This window comes from Coturnix japonica, chromosome 18, assembly GCF_054131305.1.
Source record: "Coturnix japonica strain WE chromosome 18, WE-NBRP24, whole genome shotgun sequence".
Classification (NCBI taxonomy): Eukaryota; Metazoa; Chordata; class Aves; order Galliformes; family Phasianidae; genus Coturnix; species Coturnix japonica.
This window is the reverse complement of record NC_140680.1, coordinates 13,400,978-13,418,890: the sequence shown is the minus strand read 5'-3', so window position 1 is coordinate 13,418,890 and position 17,913 is coordinate 13,400,978. Positions and strand designations below refer to the sequence as shown.

At 47.2% G+C, this 17,913-nt stretch overlaps 1 long non-coding RNA gene across 1 annotated transcript; it reads right to left on the bottom strand.

The window, feature by feature from the left end:
* Positions 1 to 1,233: 1,233 nt before the first annotated feature.
* On the bottom strand, positions 1,234 to 16,025 carry LOC107320499 (uncharacterized). Its single transcript, XR_001558284.3, has 2 exons — positions 15,790 to 16,025; positions 1,234 to 2,574 (listed from the first exon to the last, which is right to left on the bottom strand). It is a non-coding gene; the product is annotated as an uncharacterized LOC107320499 (long non-coding RNA).
* Between the last annotated feature and the right edge of the window lie 1,888 nt (positions 16,026 to 17,913).

Sequence of the window (17,913 nt, the reverse complement as noted above, 5' to 3'; positions counted from 1 at the left end):
TTCTAGGGATGTGCTAAACTAAGAATATTCATGAGAAATCATTTGTTTATCCAAGTAGCCTTGAGCATTCATCAGTGAAGGAACCAACTTGTAGTAGCCATGAGTCAATATTTGTCCAGTATTAGTCGAGCAGAAGCGGTCATTTTGGTCATCAAAAAAAGTCATCATGCTTTGAGTTCAGAGAAATGAGTGTGGTTTCCTGCTGCGGTGGAAAACAAAACAAAAAGCCCCAATCTTTGTAAATAGTGAATGTCACACCAAGGACAGAGGGCCCAGGAGCTAAGAGGCTATTCTCCTTGTGTTTACACACTGAGCATTTTCATGCTAAATTGGCTTCGGGATGCAGGTGCCAGATGAAAATCACCACAGCCACGTGATGCTAATTGCTTATACAGAGCAGAAGCACATTGCTGATTGAAGCTAAGGCTGAAGAGGCGGATGGGTTTAGTCCATGCTGGGCCAGGCACTCTGCCCACACCCACGTGCTCACTGAGCTCCCCGTTATCCCACTACCCTGCTCTCACCCACAGACCACACCACATCTCCCATTGACAGGAACTGGGCTATCTATGGGCTTTTTCAGGTATTTGGGGTTTTTTTTTTTACCTCTGTAGATCTTTATGCTCAATCTTCCATCAGATCTCTGTATACAACCACTTCACCTGGGAACAGCACTCTGTCACCACAGCCCACCACACGATACCCACGACAGCAGAGCCAGACTTCCTCAAAGCAGTTTTTCTTGCCTGAAAAGCATTGGCAGCTCTGCACAAAGCCACACAGCTGAGGAGATGGGCACGCATCACCTCCCAGAGAGCTATTTTGCTGTGGCAAGGGCAGGGAGAGGAGCACAGAGTGATGAGCAGGTCTTATGCAAACAGCTGTAAAGGGGCTGCACCACAGCTGCCGTGCGCCAGAGCCAGGTGGTGAGAGCACAGAAGGGCACTGGGAAATAGCTGCAAGTGCTGCAAAACCCCGTGCCCTGCTGGGAAGCTTCTCCAGCTGCCAACACTGCTGCTCTGCCCACACCCATGCCCCTTTCCTCCATGCACCCAGCCCATGCTGTCACCCGCACACAACTGATGGGCACCGTGGGACCCCAGAACCCTGCACCCCTTCTGCTGCCTTAGCTTTGCATCTCATGTTGTCTGGATTTGGACTTCACACCCAAGCCGGGCTCTGTCCTCCACAAAGCTTTGCATTCAAAATCTTGACAAGAAAAGGTGCTGCAGGTCATTGTGCAGAGCAGGAAATGCAGAGAGCCTTTATTGCTTCTCCCCATTACTGCACAATGACAATTTGTGTCAAAGTGGAAGATAAAACAAAGCGTTGCTAAACGTTTCAAGTTATCCTTTAGAAATAAATCTCATACAATCTCTGCTTGGAGCTCAGGTCATCCAGTTCCTTTTTGAGGTACCTTAAATCGTTCCCTCTTCCCATCCTAGCAGACAGTAAGGCAGGAGAGCAAGCAACACCTCTGTCTGCAAGGGAAGCAGCCCTCAGGCTCCACACCACGCAGCAGCAACCCTCGGGTGCACACCCACGGGTGCTCAGTGAGTTCAAATGAGTCAGAGCTGCATCTGAAGTGAAGGCAGAGCAGCGACGTGGGGTGCACAGAGCATCACACTGCATAGGGATGGGGAGCACAGAGAGTCCCAGTACCTGCTGGGTGCTGAGTCCAGTCATTGCCATTTCCCAATGGGCATCAACAGGCTGCTGTGCCAGGCTGGAAAGGAAAAACAGCAACAACAGAGGACAATGTCCACATTCCCACTTGGTGCAAAGTAGCATGTTCCTCCCCTTGCCAACCAAAAAAGCAGCAGATCCACACATTCAGTCTCAGTTGTTTTACCACGTTGCCTTTGCTGCAGCTCACAGCAATCTGTGTCTAGCAAAAACTGCCAGCAGAAATGAAAAGCACGCTGTTGCTTCCCCCCCTTCCACTGTGACCCCACACAAATCCCCTCCAGGAGGTGACCACACAACACAGCTCCTGCAGATGGATGGAGGAAATATTGGAGCACACAGACCTGCTGGGTCATAGAGCTACAGGTATAAAATAATAACACAGGTAATCTTTCCCCTCCCACCTCACATTCCTGAGAGTTCTCATGATGTTTTTGAGCTCTTGCTGTAGAGCCCACATTCCAGCTCCCATTTTCTTCCTCCCCACCCTACTGGTTGGAAAGCACATGCTGTCAAAGGAGATGCACGCATGGAAAGAGCCATCAGGATCCAGGCTGGGCAAGCTGATTCTTGCTCCCCTTGCTGGCTGCATGCTGTGCCTCCCGGCTCCGAGTCACAACCGAGCACTTCTCTCTCTTAACTGAGCTGGAGGCTCCAATTCTCTTATCTACTACAATTATCCCAGCAGAGGTAGATTCATCTCCATTGCCTGCAGTTCTGGTTCATCAGGGAGCAACATCAGGGGCAGCCGGTGACATACAGCTTCCCTGAGGCAAAGGTGGGTTTTGAACAAAAACCAGATCAGTTCTTAGAAGAAACAATGAGAAAACCGCTCCCCCACTGCATCTTGAAGTACCAAGCCAGAAACCAGCCTTCCTGCTCTTCCTCCTGTAAGACAAAAGGATCGTTAAAGTTGGAAATGATATTTCAGATCACCAACTCCAACCACCAACCCAGCCCCACCATGACCACTGCCTCCAGTTATTGAACACCTCCAGGCACAGTGAGTCCACCATCTACCTGGGCAGCCCATTCCAAGAGCTCACTGACCTTTTTGTGAACGATTTATATCCAACCTGAAGCTCCTGCGGCACAAATTGAGGCCATTTGATCTCAGCCCATCACACAATGCAGCGCCGCATCCTGCACCAAACCAAGGGCAACCACACCCAGCACTGAAGGCTGCAGAGGCTGACTCCAGGTATTCCACATTGCTGCAAATCCAGGACTGCTGATGACTAAGTCAGGCTGAAGCCTTGCAATTATACAGACAAAAGCATGCACGGGGCCCATTCAATACTTCCTCAGCAGCATATCTGACAATAAAAACCACCTGGACTTTGCTAATCCACTGTCACACCTTGGGGCTTCCTCCATTCAATGCTCAAGGACCTGCTCCTTTTAGGATTAGCAGCCACCCTGCTGGAGTTTCACTCTGCAGCTCCACGGAGCCTGTGTGCTACCAACCCAGTTTCACGTTGGAGAAGCTCTCTGGACTCAGCCGAAACGCAGATCAGTTACATGCAACATTACACTTAGTCTCCGTTCATTTTCACACTCAGAGGATCTGTAACAACTAAAATGAGGCATCATCTTCAAAGTGTCACCCAGCCCCGCAACAACAAATTCAAACAAAAAGGTAAAATTTTAAATCAAAACCTGCGAATTACCTCAAACAATCTCGTTCAGATTTTTATTCACGTTCCAGGGTGCATCTCCAACAGTAAATTAATAAGAGATAAGCTCGCAAGATTTTTGATGGGCTGATATGGCAGCATTTTTTCCGTTTCAATTAGGAAGAACAGAGCGATTGTATTCCTCGGCTTCGGCTGGAAAGGAAGTGTGTTATTTCCTCAGGGTGAGGATCTTCCTGCACTCCCACCTGTGGGATCACCTGCCAGGTTAGCCCTTAAGCAAAGGGATTGCTGGAGGAAGTCGCTGGCACTGGGGAAAGGGTTTATTAATGCTCTCTCCAAATAATGGCCTCTATTGCAGAGGTGAGGGGATCAGACTTGTCTCAGCAATATTCTTCTTTTTTCAGCTTGCTGAGTATCCCCCTTACAGACCTGGTCCAGGCCAAGGAAGGTGGAGGACAACACTATGCCTCCTTTCCATGTTAACCATTAAAACAGGAGGGATTCCTTCCCTACACTGAGTGAGCAGTGCTGCTCATCCAAGCCAACTGTTGGCATCTGAATGCCATGAGACCAGTCATACAGTGCCTGCAAGGGCAAAGAAGAGTCAAAAAACATGTTTTATTTTCCTCAAAAATTCTCAATCTTTATCTTATGATTCATCTTGAGCTATATTGGTCCTCATGTCCTCCCTGAAGCCAAATCCCAGCTCTGCATCTAGGCAAGACCTGAGGAGCAGTGGGGCACCGACCTGTCCCCAGTTCTTATTTGGGGCAAGGAGTCAGGAACACCACGAGATAGCAGGATCATGAGGAGGAATGCAGAAAAGCAGGAGAGCTGCTGGTGTAAAGCAAAGAGGAGGTCAGAGCCCCTTTGCCAAGCAAGGAGAGCTGCAGCTAGAGATGCAGATAAGAAAGCTTCCACCTCATTTGCTGTTCCTCCAAAACATGGCTGATCTTTGCCTGCAGAACACTTCCAAGAAGGATCCTTTGAATTCTAGTAATCCCCAGTGGCATTTGCTGGAGTGAATTCAGGTTTCTCCCAGTTCTGTAATGGTTTTGGCTATTAAAGGTATAGCGAGTCAAAACAGCTTACAGAATTCACAAGTTACAGAGAAAACCACGATTACCAAAAGAATCCCTCATCTAATTCAGAAGGTTTAGCACCTTGTAGCTGGATTTCACAAATTTAACATGACATGAAACAAACTCTCACATTTAAGCAACTGGGCTGTTAGTCCCAAGGTTTATGTTGTACAGGTTGGCAGAGAAGCTGCATGTATGGGCCCTGACCCTGCAGGGAGGTGACAGCAGCACAGGCAAAATCATGAAAATTAGGATAATGAGACATTAACAACAAAATAAGCTCCAAGATGCTCAGCCTCTACCTCGCTGCATGTACTGATGCTTCACTCCTCCCATCCATGCTGGCTGGGGAAATGGCCTGGCCTCAGGTGAGCTTCAGTGCAATGGGAAGCTCAGATGCAGCCAAGGGATGCAGCGGGATGCCCAGCCCCATGGGTGAGCCCAGCCCCGTGGGTGAACCCAGACCCATGGGTGAGTGCTGGGACCTGATTCAGCTGGGAGACAAACTTCACCCAGAGCAAAAGAAGCTCTGGCCAGTGGCACATGAAAAGATAGTGGGAAAGAGCCAGGAACTGTGGATGAGCAAGTCATGGGGACTCAGTGTCGTTGCCCAGTAGAACAGATGATGGTAACAGTCTTATGGAATAGCAAAGATTTAGAGCAAACCTCCCTCTTTGAACAAGATTTAGAGAAGACAGCCTCTACACTAACACCAGACCTGAGAAATAAGATGGAACAACCAGAAATGAAGGAGGAAGCAATGCACATGGGGAGCTGAACCTCCCACCTGCCAATACTCTGCAGGTTGACCAGCATCCCTGAGAAACATCACTGTGCCAGGGCTGTGACAGCAAGCTCTTTGAAAATACCAGCCCAGAGCACAAAGAAAAACCCAGACAGATCAAGTGTTAGGAAGTACAGGGTGAGGAACAAAGAACAGCACAGTGAGGGATGGGGAGAGCTACTGGGTCGAGATGGACGATGGGAAAAATTAGCCTGCTCCTCCCACCCACCATTTCTCCTTCAGGTGGTGACCATCAGGAACAGAATCTGGTTTGCAAAGTGTCTCTGTGAGCAGCTCCAGCCCATTTTCCTCATGCCTCAATAACATTGGCACACTTCACGGGAGCGGCTCAGCAGCGCTGCTAAAGCTTTCTCGCAACATCAAAGAAACAGAACAGTAAAACCCATCAAAATTTTACTAATCAAAACTACGTGTAATTGTCAGGCAAAGGCAGATAACAGAGCTTGGGCAATCTCTGTGAACCCACAGCTTCACTCAGACTTAGCAATTAAGAATCAGCTGCCGCTGCCAGAGTAGCTGTAGAACTATGGGGTAAAGAGTCACAGCTCACCAGCACCAATTAGCTGCTAATGAACATCAGCAGTCCCCCAGGAGAACAGGAGCCCGAGACAAAATCCAGACCAAAATACCACCCACGCTTCATGCCACCACCATATGCCAAAGGATGCTCTGCATCCCTCCCGCTGCACCACGTGGATGGGCACAGGGGTGAGGGAGCCCGTTGGATTTAACCCAGCTGGGAAAGAAAGTGTTGGTTTTGAAGTGCTTCATTCCCCAGGTCAGTCAGCTGCTTGAAGGAGGGAGACAGCCTGTAATAATTTAAGCAGCCCTGCCATTACATGTGAAATCACAGCCTTAAAGGAAGTCAGTCAATTTAAACCCGCTCCTGAAGGGGAATAATTAAACACTCCAAAGATGTGGGAGAATTTTAAGTAGTCAGCAAGGATTTAAGACAACATATCATTTCTATCCAGAATTTGAAAAAAAAGAGAAGATAAAACGTAGGCAGGCAAAGCTGGCTCCTCAATGTCGACTGAAGGGAGCTACGTCAAGAGAGTCAATCAAAACAGGCTCACCTCTCCAGACTCAAAGGAGACTGCAGTTTTGAGCAAAAGCATGTGGTTGTATGGGTGAGCTTAACAGCAGTGGTACCTACCTGAAAGATGATGAAAAGGTCTCAGAAATGGGAAAAACAGGCTGACTCCAGAAGCAGATGGAACAACTCACAGGAGAGGAAAGGAGCAGAAAGCCAAGAGGCTTCCAAAGGGATCTCTGTAGGGGTGGGGTGTTATGTTTTGTGATGGTCTTGTAGGTGTAGGAATAAAGCAGGACTGTACCCTATGGGAACAGGCTGCAGGGCAGAGGCCAATGGGAAAGCAGAGCACAGAGCTGCAAAGTCAGAGAGCACAGGACAACTGGTTCCAGCAGACAAAGCAATCAGAGCCATCCTGGGCTCCTCAGTGCAGAAAACAAGGATGGAAAGCACCAAGTTCTCTTCTTTCCTAAATTTATCAGGATAATGTGGAAAATAAATTAAAGCCCCAGTGGTTCCACTATTACCCATTTGCCTGGCATCTCTAAAGTAGCCCGTCTTCCAATAATTTTGCCATTATCCACTCCTGAGAGAACTAATCAGCTTGACTTCACCATGCAACCCGAGGGAAGCTTGCACACGTGGAGCAGAGGCAACGAGCCACCGTCCCCAGCAAAAATGAGAAATAGTCAGCACCTTTCCGAGTGTTTCAAATGATACCTGCATGCAATATGGATTACAGAAAGGCACCTCTGTGAGCATTATTCAGTGGAAATAGTTCAATCTTAATATTACTGTGAAGTATAGATCTAAGACTCCAAAGATAACTAAACTTATCTTAGCACTTCAAGGCAAGGCACTGTAAGCACTGATATGGAAGAGGAAATTACAAAACAAGAAGAACTTATGCCGTAGCTTTTTGAAGTAATCAATATATTTTAGCATCTCAGCCCTGTCTGACACAGCAAACAATGTGCTGAGCTTCAGGTGAACTGCACAAGGTGACCAGAAAGCAGCTGAGCATCACACCTCAAACAGGTGCTGACCTAGATAGAAATGAGGGAATGGCTGGAAATATCAAAGGTTTTGTGGTTGGGGAACTTTTGCTCTTTCTGAATCTCTCCAAATACGACAGAACTGTTAAAACCACTGAACAGGTGAGAACTCTTGGAATAAGGCACTAAGGAAAGAAATAAAGCCAGTTACGCACAGAAAAAGATCCTGCAGGAGGGGGAGGGGATGAGTGTGAATCCTGAAGTCAAGGATGTTTCCTGCGACGGGGCAAAAGCAATCTATGACAAGATCACACGCACAAAAGCAGCTCACTCTTGTTGGTAGGAGATGAACACCCAGCTAAAGCCGAAGAGAATATCTCCAGGCATCAATTCTTTCTGAATGGCTTTAGAAAGAACATTAATATGAAGTGGTAAAAAAAAAAAACAACACCTCACAACAGCCTTTGAAAGAAAATCTATGGATGCAGTCCAAGACCTGTGAACATTTACAGATTCCCCAGAAGCTTTGAAGCTCTGTAGGATTGCAGCATCTTGACCTCAGTCATCTGGAGCTCACGCTCAAAGGTAGGCAAACCAAAGGCAGTGACAGCAGTCAATGGGTCTGCAACATGACCGCTAATGAGTACTTGAATCCCAGGGCCCAGCAATCAAATCTGACCAAAGCTCAGCTCAGCCCTGCAATGAATGGTCACGCTTAGGTGAGGGCTACAGGAACCTCTTTGTGCCTCCTGCACCCCCAGCTGCACTGCAAGTATTGCTCATGTTCCCATGAACAAGGTGTCATGGAATCCTTCATCCACACAGCCATTGCACCAAGCCTTGATGCTGATGTGAGGCTTACCCAACTGAAGCTTTCTCCATTCACAGCAGCAAATAGCTTGGCAAGGTCATAGTTAGACAACATAACAAACACCACACTGGGGCTGCTAATGCTGGTGGGGTAATACCCCAGCTCTACAATGCTGTGATGAACTGATCCAACAGGAGCTCTCTCCACAACGTCAAATTAAGTCACAAGCCTTGGTTGCTTTCCACACTAATACTGACAGATCGTTGTGGTTTGTGCTTTTTGGTGTCGGTATTCCACATCAGAACACATGCAGAACAGTGGCAGTTAAAGAGTTCATGTCCTGGTTCCGTATTAACACCTTTTGGAGCATTTTGGGTTCCCATAGGGGAGGGGTGGCATCCCCTTCCTTTTTTTTCCTTCACTCCTTTGTCTCTCCTTTTTTCCCCATTATCCCAGGCCATGTGCCCCCCTGACCCGGACCGATATCCAGGGGTAACCCCCTGACACAGGTGAGCAGCCAGCCCAGACCTTATTCTGTGGCACTTTATGATGCCATAAAGCCAGCAGCAGACATACGACTTATGCTATGTTTTCTGGCTCAGATTTGCACCGAGGTGTTCCAGCAATAGAGATTTGATCTGGCTGATGATAGGAGATGGGCTATTGAAGACTGACTTTAACCCAGTGCAAGCACAAAGCAAAACCTCCAGGCAAGCCCAGCACAACTGGCAAACATACTGCAGCATACAAGGTTCACCATTTCCTTTGGGGTCTGCTCCTTCTCTAAAGGAACTAAAACTGGCAGCCTGGAGTGCTTCATTTCTGCAAATACTGGGGCTCAAAAAAGATAAGTACTGCTGGCACCGGCTGTGGTTACGATTGCTGTGGACTCCAGTCCAATTTTTGTTACTGTCTCCCACTCCTTCACAATCCAAATGCTTGTGGAAGGGGGTTAATTTCTTAATTTAAGAATCATTAGTGAGAGAAATTGCACCATGCAGCTGTCTCAAGTCCTTACTAAAACGTCTCTACCAGCTGAGGATTTTTGATTCAAGTTGACCAGCTTTGTTCTCATGCATTTGACACCAACAGCAATAGTCACTTTGGGTCAATTAAATGTTTTCTTCTTTGTTTATCACCATAATATATCTGGCAGCACTACTCCATCTGAATAGGCAGACACAGCATCCATAATGCATGTGAACATGGAAATCACAAACGAGTGGATAAATACCAAAATGTCTTACTTTCTCATCTGAATTCTTTATCTCCCCACTCATTTGTTCACCCATTCAAGGGCCTTGTAGCAGCAGAAGGCACAAGGTTTGTCTTTGTGTAATGATTTCAAATACAGTTTTTAATTGCTTCCCTGTGTTTCTGAGAAGCAAGCTCTGTCAGCACAAAATTATTAGGTGTGATTATACAGCAAAACCAGCTGCTGCTGCTGCATGCACTGGCGTGCCCATCCTCTCTCCACCAACCTGGCACGGAACAGAAACAGCAAAGATGCAGGAGTGTGGACTTCAGCTTCTGCAAGAAAGCAGCACTCGTAAGTGCAATTCCTCAGGAGCTTTTACTTTGCTTGTTAGCAGGAGCTAATACCCATGTTAATGCTATTGTTACTGTGCCCTAGAGCCAGCACGGTTACAGCAGCAGACACTGCAATCACTCCTTCATTTGGTTGTGTAGGCATGTCTGCTGTTTCAGTTAATAACCTCAGACTTGGCCTTAATTCAACGAAGCCAGGTTGATCAAGCTTTTGACGCTGTCTCCCTCAGCATTCTCATTTGGAAGCTGGGGAAGTACGAGCTGGATGAAAGGACTATTAGATGGCTTGAAAATTGGCTGGGCTGCTAGGCTCAAAGTGTGGTAATCAATGGTTCAACATCTGGTTGGCAGCCAGTAATAAGCAGAGTGCCTTAGGGGTCAATACTGGGGCTGATATTGTTCAATATCTTCATCAGCTACCTGGGTGATGAGACAGAGTGCACCCTCAGCAGATCTGTGGACAGTACCAAATTAGAGAGGATGACTGACATAGCAAACAGTAGAGCTCCCATCCAGAGGGATCTGGAAGAACTTGGAGATGGGGCCAATAAATTCCCCACAGACCCCTTTCCACCACTTTTCCATAACTATTCAGTCAGGCTACACTCATTTGTTTTCCAGAAAGGCTGCGTACACTCAAATGTTAAGAGAAAATATTGATCCAGTTCAGTGTTAACCCAGAGCCCTATGGTCCCCACCTCAACGTAAGGTCTGGCTATAGTAGAAGGGTAGTCATTTCAGAAGGACATTCATAATGAGTTAGAGACCAATGACAGAGATACCAAACCTCCCAAGCCAGGCTACCCCTTTGATTTATCGTGCTAAAACCACAAATATTACTTCTAGACTTTTGTTAGCTCCTCATCCAGCCTCAGAAATACAGTGTCATTTGATTCTGTGAATAAAGATTTCTTTCAGTATTAGCCTGGGGAGATAATCAAGAACTCCTATCAGCTTCCTAATCTCATTATAAAACTTTCTTTGAGTATCAACAGCATTTTGTCACAAATCATACGTCTGTAGATACCCCCAGCTTTTACCACCCACTGGCATTTTGAGGTAATTTAACTAAGGGAAGACAAGCCTTGGAACTCAGAGGAGATTAAATGCAAGTTATTGCTTACAGAACCTTATTTTACTGTTTCCCTGGACTTCCACAGGGCTCAAGATCTAATTAATTGAAATGCAGTGCCCCTCCCTAATGATCATAGTATTGGCTAATTGGCCATCGGTCTCCCCCACCTTTCCCTTCTATGTCTTCACCTTCCCAGCCTCGCTCCTTCATTCTCATGGCTAAGGGTGATTTGTTAACGCTGGGATCAGAAAGACAGATTGGCTTCCCTGTACAGGCAGAAAGAAAACGCAATTAAAACAAAAGGATTCGTGCATTAAACACTCTCCTTGAGGGGTTTCGTGGCAAGAGCAGAACAACCCACCTCATAGCTTTGCAATAGGTGAGCAGGTGTGCTGCAGCAGGTGCCCAAGGGATTGCTCCTGCTAAGCCTGAGCACTCTCTGAAATCCCACATTACAGCCACTCTTTGCAGTAATGTTTTGACCTCTGGGAATAAATACTGCAAATTAGTGTTCTAACTTCGCATCTTTCTACAAATTAATTCTGTCTAGGCAGTAGATGATATTCCAGCAATAACCTACCTCTCCCACTCTCTCTTCCACAATAATTCGCTGACAAGATCTCCTGATGTGCTTTTAAATGGGAGAGATCAAATTATATGTTTGCATGTAATCATTTAAAAAATAATAATATCTTCAAAAATCCACAGCATTGTTACAGAACAATGGATTTAATTATTGGGAAATGAGCTATTTGCAAGCAATTTCACTCACTGCCTGCACTGATCCTGGCTCTGGGAAGCTCTGAAGGATAAGAAAACTGAAGAAGCTCTTTGAGGGTAATTTGAGTCTCTGCATGTGAAGAAGTGAATGGGAAAGGTTATTTCTTTACAGAGCTCGACTAGGAGCCTACCACCATAGTTCACACCCTAGCTCCATTTCCATCCACATACCATAGGACTGAGCAAGTATCTCAATGGGACAAAGCTCAGCCTCCCCATTTAAGAGCTCATTTGCATCACAGTGGAAGACCCTATGCAAGGGAGGGTGTTGGTGGGCCCTACTTGTCTCACCCTCCCCGAGGGCGGGTGCACAACTGAAGCTTCTTTGCTACAAGTAGGGAGAGGATCCAAGCAAATCCCTTTGCACCCTCCTGCTCCAGAAATTGAATGATAATTGTGACCTGCTGCCCAGAAGGGCACTGCTACAACAACTGGTGTTCTGTGCTGCTCGTCCTCCTGCCCCCTCCCAAGCACATGCATGCTTTGTCTCATCCTTGTCTTTTGCCTCCCCCATTTTTTGCCCAAGTCCACAATGACTCTTCGTATCACCTGCCCTGCATTCTGAATTCTTTATGCCAATGCCCAGGGGAGCAGCACTAAGCTCTGGGCTAGATGCAGTGCACCTCATTGGCAGCTCTCAACTGCTCCAGAGCTGCCTTTGGATCATCTCCATCACAGCAGGACGCTGGACCACATCAAATCTAATTACAGCTTTCACTGCTGCTTTCTCAATCTGCAAAGAACTACTGTTAGATTCTCTTTGCCAGCACTGTGACTTAGGATTTCTGGCTCCTTCCCACTTGGCCATGCCCATGGATGTGCCACCTCTGCCCTCATGCTGTTGTGTGAGCACCCAAGTGAAGGGGACCCACATCAAAGCACCAGAGCTCAGCCCTCACCACGCACAAAATCTCACCTTCCACAAGTAGCGTCAACTCTCTGATCATAATTCCCACCTAAGCACCCTCCAGCCATCACCTTTCCACCGTAAATTGGGATAGTAATGTAGTGTAATCACATAATTCTGTCAGGAAAAGTAAACAAGAATGGCTGAGTGATTTCCAAACAACACACTAATGGCCAAAGGAGAAAATCTCCTGCTTCGCTTCTCCTCGAATCTTCCTTAAAGCAGCCTTTTGCTGATCATATTTACTGTGGGTTTCTCCCTCATTTTTAGGTTTATTTACCCAGAGCTAATGAATAACACTGAACATATTCTATAAACCACCATTAAGATGAAATTTGGAGAAAAGAAAATTACTTTGGTATGATAGCTGAGAGGATGTATGACTAGTAAGTGCCCAATGCAGATATTTGAAGGCTTCTTAGGAGAGGCCCCTTGAGATTTCGTGGTCAAATAAAGGGAGGCATTCTGTAGGAATTCTCTTTTCGGAGTTACATTCATTTTTGTAACACTTTGATGCAGATGCTGTTTAGGAAAAAAAAAAAAAGAGTCTACTATGGACTTTTTCACATTCAAGTCTTTGTGTCTCATTTTTACTGATTACCACAGCTGTTAGAAGCAGCAAGGTAAGCAGTAGCAGCAGATGATGCCATGTGCACTGATTTTAGTGTGGCTTTTCTCAATCTTTCAATAAGCCCTTGCAAGCAAATGCGCACACATGAATAATATTCAGGAAGAGTGGAGTACAGCAGCAGCAGCACAAAGCTTGCTGGAAAGCTGGGTGTGCAGAGAAGCTGTAGATGACTCATTGTCAGAGAGGAAAGATATGAAGGAGTCTTCTCCAAAGCACATCTCTGCCCAGTATTCAGTTGGATGTGTTCCGTTTTCTGCTGGTGACCCAGATGTTTCCATGCTGAGGATGCTTGTTAAAGAAGCTAGGAGAGACTACATGCACGTGGGAGGACAGGATTAGAGCTCAGAAAGGAGCTCCAAGGATTTTTATTTTTTTATAAAGAAAATGATGCTGTTCAATGGCATATGTGAGAGTCCCTCCACTATGCTTGCAGGCACCGTTGCAAGTATTAGGTTACATCAGCTCCTATACAGATTGTGAATAACAAGAGTAGGAACAGATCTGGAGCCCATTTCAGCAAACATCTGCTGACTTTCAGCAGCCCTTGAGAACCTGGTGGCCATAAAGGAACAGACAGGGAAAGCTAATCAGTTCGAGATTGTTTCCCAGGTTTGGCAGCTTTTGAGACTATCACTGCAAGCGTTCAAACACAGAATGTGGGAGATGATTGAGACACAGAGGTACAGCGTGCCAAGGGGCAACACACATTAACTTGAGGGTCAAATGTGAGTTGGAGCTGCAGCATGGGTTGCAGAGCACAGCATCGGGTTGAGCATTTGTCCTGAGAAGTCAATCATCCTGGCAGGTACGCAGGAGGGCACAGCATCCAGAGGACTCCTGAATACACACAAGGCAGAGATCAGCCTTATGTACACGTAACATTTCTCTAGAAGACCTGAAGGGATCCCCAGACAGCTCCCTCTGCTCTCTTCAGGAGAGCACAGTTCTGCACCCCTGTGCAGCATAATGAGGCACACACAGACTTCCCTGATCAAGCTTATTGCTTCCAGGTGCTGAGGTCTGAGCGCAGCTTCCCTGGCCACTCAGCCAGTTCTGCTTTTCAGATAATTTTCTCATGCTCTTTGCTTATTGTAGCTAGAGTCAAGCCTAATGGACAGAGCTATTGACAGTAACCCCTGTTTACATAGATGCCAGAAAGCCCAAATCCAAACATCTCCATAGTCCCATTTGCTATTTGCCATTTATGTCCAGCTATGATGACTACAGCACCAGCTGCTTGCATTTCAAGTTTTATTTCTGCCAGCATTGCTTCCCTTCCTTTTTCCTCCAGCCACACCATAAAAAGCTGTAGCTTCATTTTCTCCCTTTCATCCCTGCATTAGCTCTGTAAACAGATTTCTTGCTTCCTACTCAAGCAAGACTTTGGAAACCTTCACTGCCTGGGCCCAGCACTTTGCTTTCTCTGGTTGCAGTCGCTCTTTTGTATGTTCATTAGTGACACGCTGCTCTGTTCTGTGATCCTGCATTACTTTCTTCTTTCCGAGCAAGGTCCTAAACTGAACAGCAAAGGAGTTTGCTCAGAAGGCTTATGCAGGGTGAACAGCAGACTTGTGGGAAGCATCCTGCTGGAGAAGTGCTTGTACCTGGGGATGGGCTCAGGGGTTCAAAGATGGCTCCTCAGACAGCACTACATTGCAAGATGATTTCCTACTACTTCTTTTCCCCCACTGTCAGTGATGACCAACTCCATTTACTCCAAGAGACACCATCATAGCTTGCACACCATGAGCTATCTCAGCTCTAGTCCTGTGTGTTCAGCAGTTCCAGGCACTGGTTGCCACCCTTTTCTGCCCTTTTCAAAAGGCACTGAATGAATTACAGCCAACTGGTGGGAGATTCCCTATTATTGTTTCACTGTCCATCCAATACAAGGAGGCCATGCAGGCTGTGAACACAGCAGCACAGCCTTAACAGAACAACACTGCTCTAGCATTCTCAGCCCAATAGATGAACATAACCACAGCATAACAGCAGCAGCCAAAATACCTTTGACAGTTTGTTTTCTCAAGTCAGGTGAGAGATCCAGACCTTCATGCTCCCATGGTCAATACTGTCCAACAGCAATGTCCTTCATGTTCAGATGGGTATAAGAGCACTCTTTTTGATACTCCTAGCAGCAATCCTATAGAAAGGTTTCATACCCTCTACCAGCTGCTGGCCAGCCACCTACTCACCTTTGCTACATCAGTGAGGTCCAAAGGCCAGTAACACTTCTGCAAGGACTGAGCTGCTCCTCCTCTTTATGCTGCCAACCCAAAATCTGACCTCACTGTGGCCCAGCCTACCAGTTATCCCCACCTCCAGGATCCCCATCCAGCACCCTGAGGCAATCTGTGCTTCCATAGCCACCCACCATTCTTACAATGGTAGCAGCCACACAGCTCATGATTCAAGCCCCCTCCCAATCCCTGCATTGGAAGATGTCCACTTTCTTTCTTCTTACCTTGTTTAGTAGCAGCATCCCCCCAGTCCATCAGGAAAGCACCCATACAATCACAGAGCACCTTGCAAGGGATCTACAAGCCTACCTTTACAGTTCTACTGGCTGCACTGCCATCCTCTGCTACCCAAGCCCTTCAGCATGCATGCAGCAGTACAGGTCTCTGCACTAAGCACACAGAGAGCAAGGAGCTTCAGCTTCCCTCCCATCCCTCCAAGCAGCATCTAAAGAGTTTCATCCCCATTTCTTCCCCTTGGAAATTGCCCAACCCCAAGAGGGACCACACTGACATTCTCCAGCCCCAGCTCCAACCCCAAAGCCAAGGTGAAGAGACATACCTTGACCAAGAGCCACCTAGCAGCATCCCAGACCATAACAACAAGCACCTTCCCAAGATATCAAGCCCCATCATACCACCAGTCAGCCTTTATAGAGCTCAGACAGCTGCTCATTGGCAGAGCCTGGGCACTCTCAGCCCCCTGCTTTCACTCCTCGCTTTCTCATCTCTCTCATAGGCACACATGGGAGATGTGACTGCTGTCACCTGCCCCAAGCTCCCAAAGAGTAGGAAAGCAGTAATGAAACTCCTACCTAACTTGCAAAACAAGTGGGAGTTTGTGGTGCTCTCCTTCCCTTTGAATATGCTCTGTTGGAATTTTAAACAGATTATGTAAGTGGCTCTCATTTAATCCATCTGAACTATCCTCTTTTAATCGCATACGAGATCAAAGCTGCTGATTGTGAAATGAGCAGGGAGCAGCCAGGCTCTCCCCAAGCTGTCCTGCACTGGGTGAGAAGGGGACAGGCTGTGGGGGAACATGTGCACAACGCTCTCCTGCTTTGTGTCAAATACTCAAGGGGAGTATGAGAGAGATGAGCACCCCTCTCGCTTGCTATGAAGTCGTGGCAGCCCTTCAAATAAGCAGAGGGATATGGCTGGACATGGGGGGCACAGCAGCTGACTGGAAAGCTGCTCCTCAAAGAGAGAGCAGTTCTCCCTCTAAGATTTATATGGTTTACCTTTTTCATTTCTCCTCCTGAAGTCTGACATTTAAAAATGTGTAATTGTGTTTATCCCTGGCAAGCTGTGAATGGCTCCCCGGGCTGCCTGTGCCTCCTGCTCCGCTGTATAAATTACACTGACAACCCCTTATTACAAAGGGAAAAATAAGTTAATGGAAAAGCAAAGCAGAAATAGATGCATAAAAAATCCCAAAGTGCCTAAGTCAGCAGAATTGCCCCCACGTGACCAGTCATTGCCGGTATTTAATTAAACAGGGATCGATCGTGTGGGTGAGTGTGAGTTTGTGTGTGCACACGTGGGGAGGAATCGGTACATTTACCCTGTATTTATTTAATTTTTTTCTAATGGTGAAGTGTTATTGATATTACACTGGCAGCGACTCCGCAGCAAGGTTGGAAATGCTGGAGCAGCCAGCGCTGGGCTGGGGATGTGGCTTTGGGGATGGAGCCTCAGGGAGATGAGCCACAAGGCTCAGCCATCACCAGGTCATCCCTGCAGGATGCTGAGCTGCATATGGGGAGAAACATCGAGCCCAGGGTGCCACGAACAAATAGGAACCACAGCAGCAAGTCAGTGTGCAAGCACAACCCGTCACTGGTAATGGTGGGTGACATAGGCAGGGCTGGATTGTGGAGGGATCCCAAACACTGCAGGGTGGATATAGGAGCAGAGGGGTTTGGGAAAAGGGGAGTGCTGCCCACCTCTTCTATAGTGCAGGTGAGAAGGAAACAGTGGGATCTCAGATCTTCTGGAAATGAGAATGGGCATTACCTGTTCCTTGTGGATATTTGGGGGCTCTTTTGAAGATCAGGACCCCATCACGGGGCTCTGCTTCCCTATTTCCAGCTCAGCCACTCAAAACATAATCAGCCTCTTGGATTAAATGCAGTGCCTGAGCAGGCTATGGGGGAAAAGCAGGAAGATTCTGTAGAAGAACTGCATTTCAAGCAAAATAACCAGTCAGAAGTGGAAATGCTTGGTTGGCAATGCTCATCTCTGCCAACAGGAGCAGGAAAGGTGTTTCTCTCTGGGATGATGCCAGCACTGAGTGCCCCCCCTCCCTCCTCTGTCCCCACGGGTGAAGCCACGCAAATCTGAGCACAGGCTCCTGGCTGGATCGATCTCAACCCAGCTATCCTGGGAACAGAGTGAGGAAGTTACCAGCTGCTGGAAACTGCACACAGCTCCTTTCATTTCTTTGCCTAATTGGAGGGAGCCAAGCTGCACAGGGCTGGGGAGCCAGCCACCAGCTCTGAATCACTGCTGCAGGAGACTGCCTAGGGCATAAGTTGCACCAGTATGGTCTTAATGGGGCTGGGGACTGAAGAACCCCCTTTTCCTATACTTTTAGAGCACATGGCATAAATATATCTCTGCTCTTTCTGTTCCCCATCCCTTCTCTGGCCATGACACAAGCAGAGCGCGGTGTTTTTGTTCC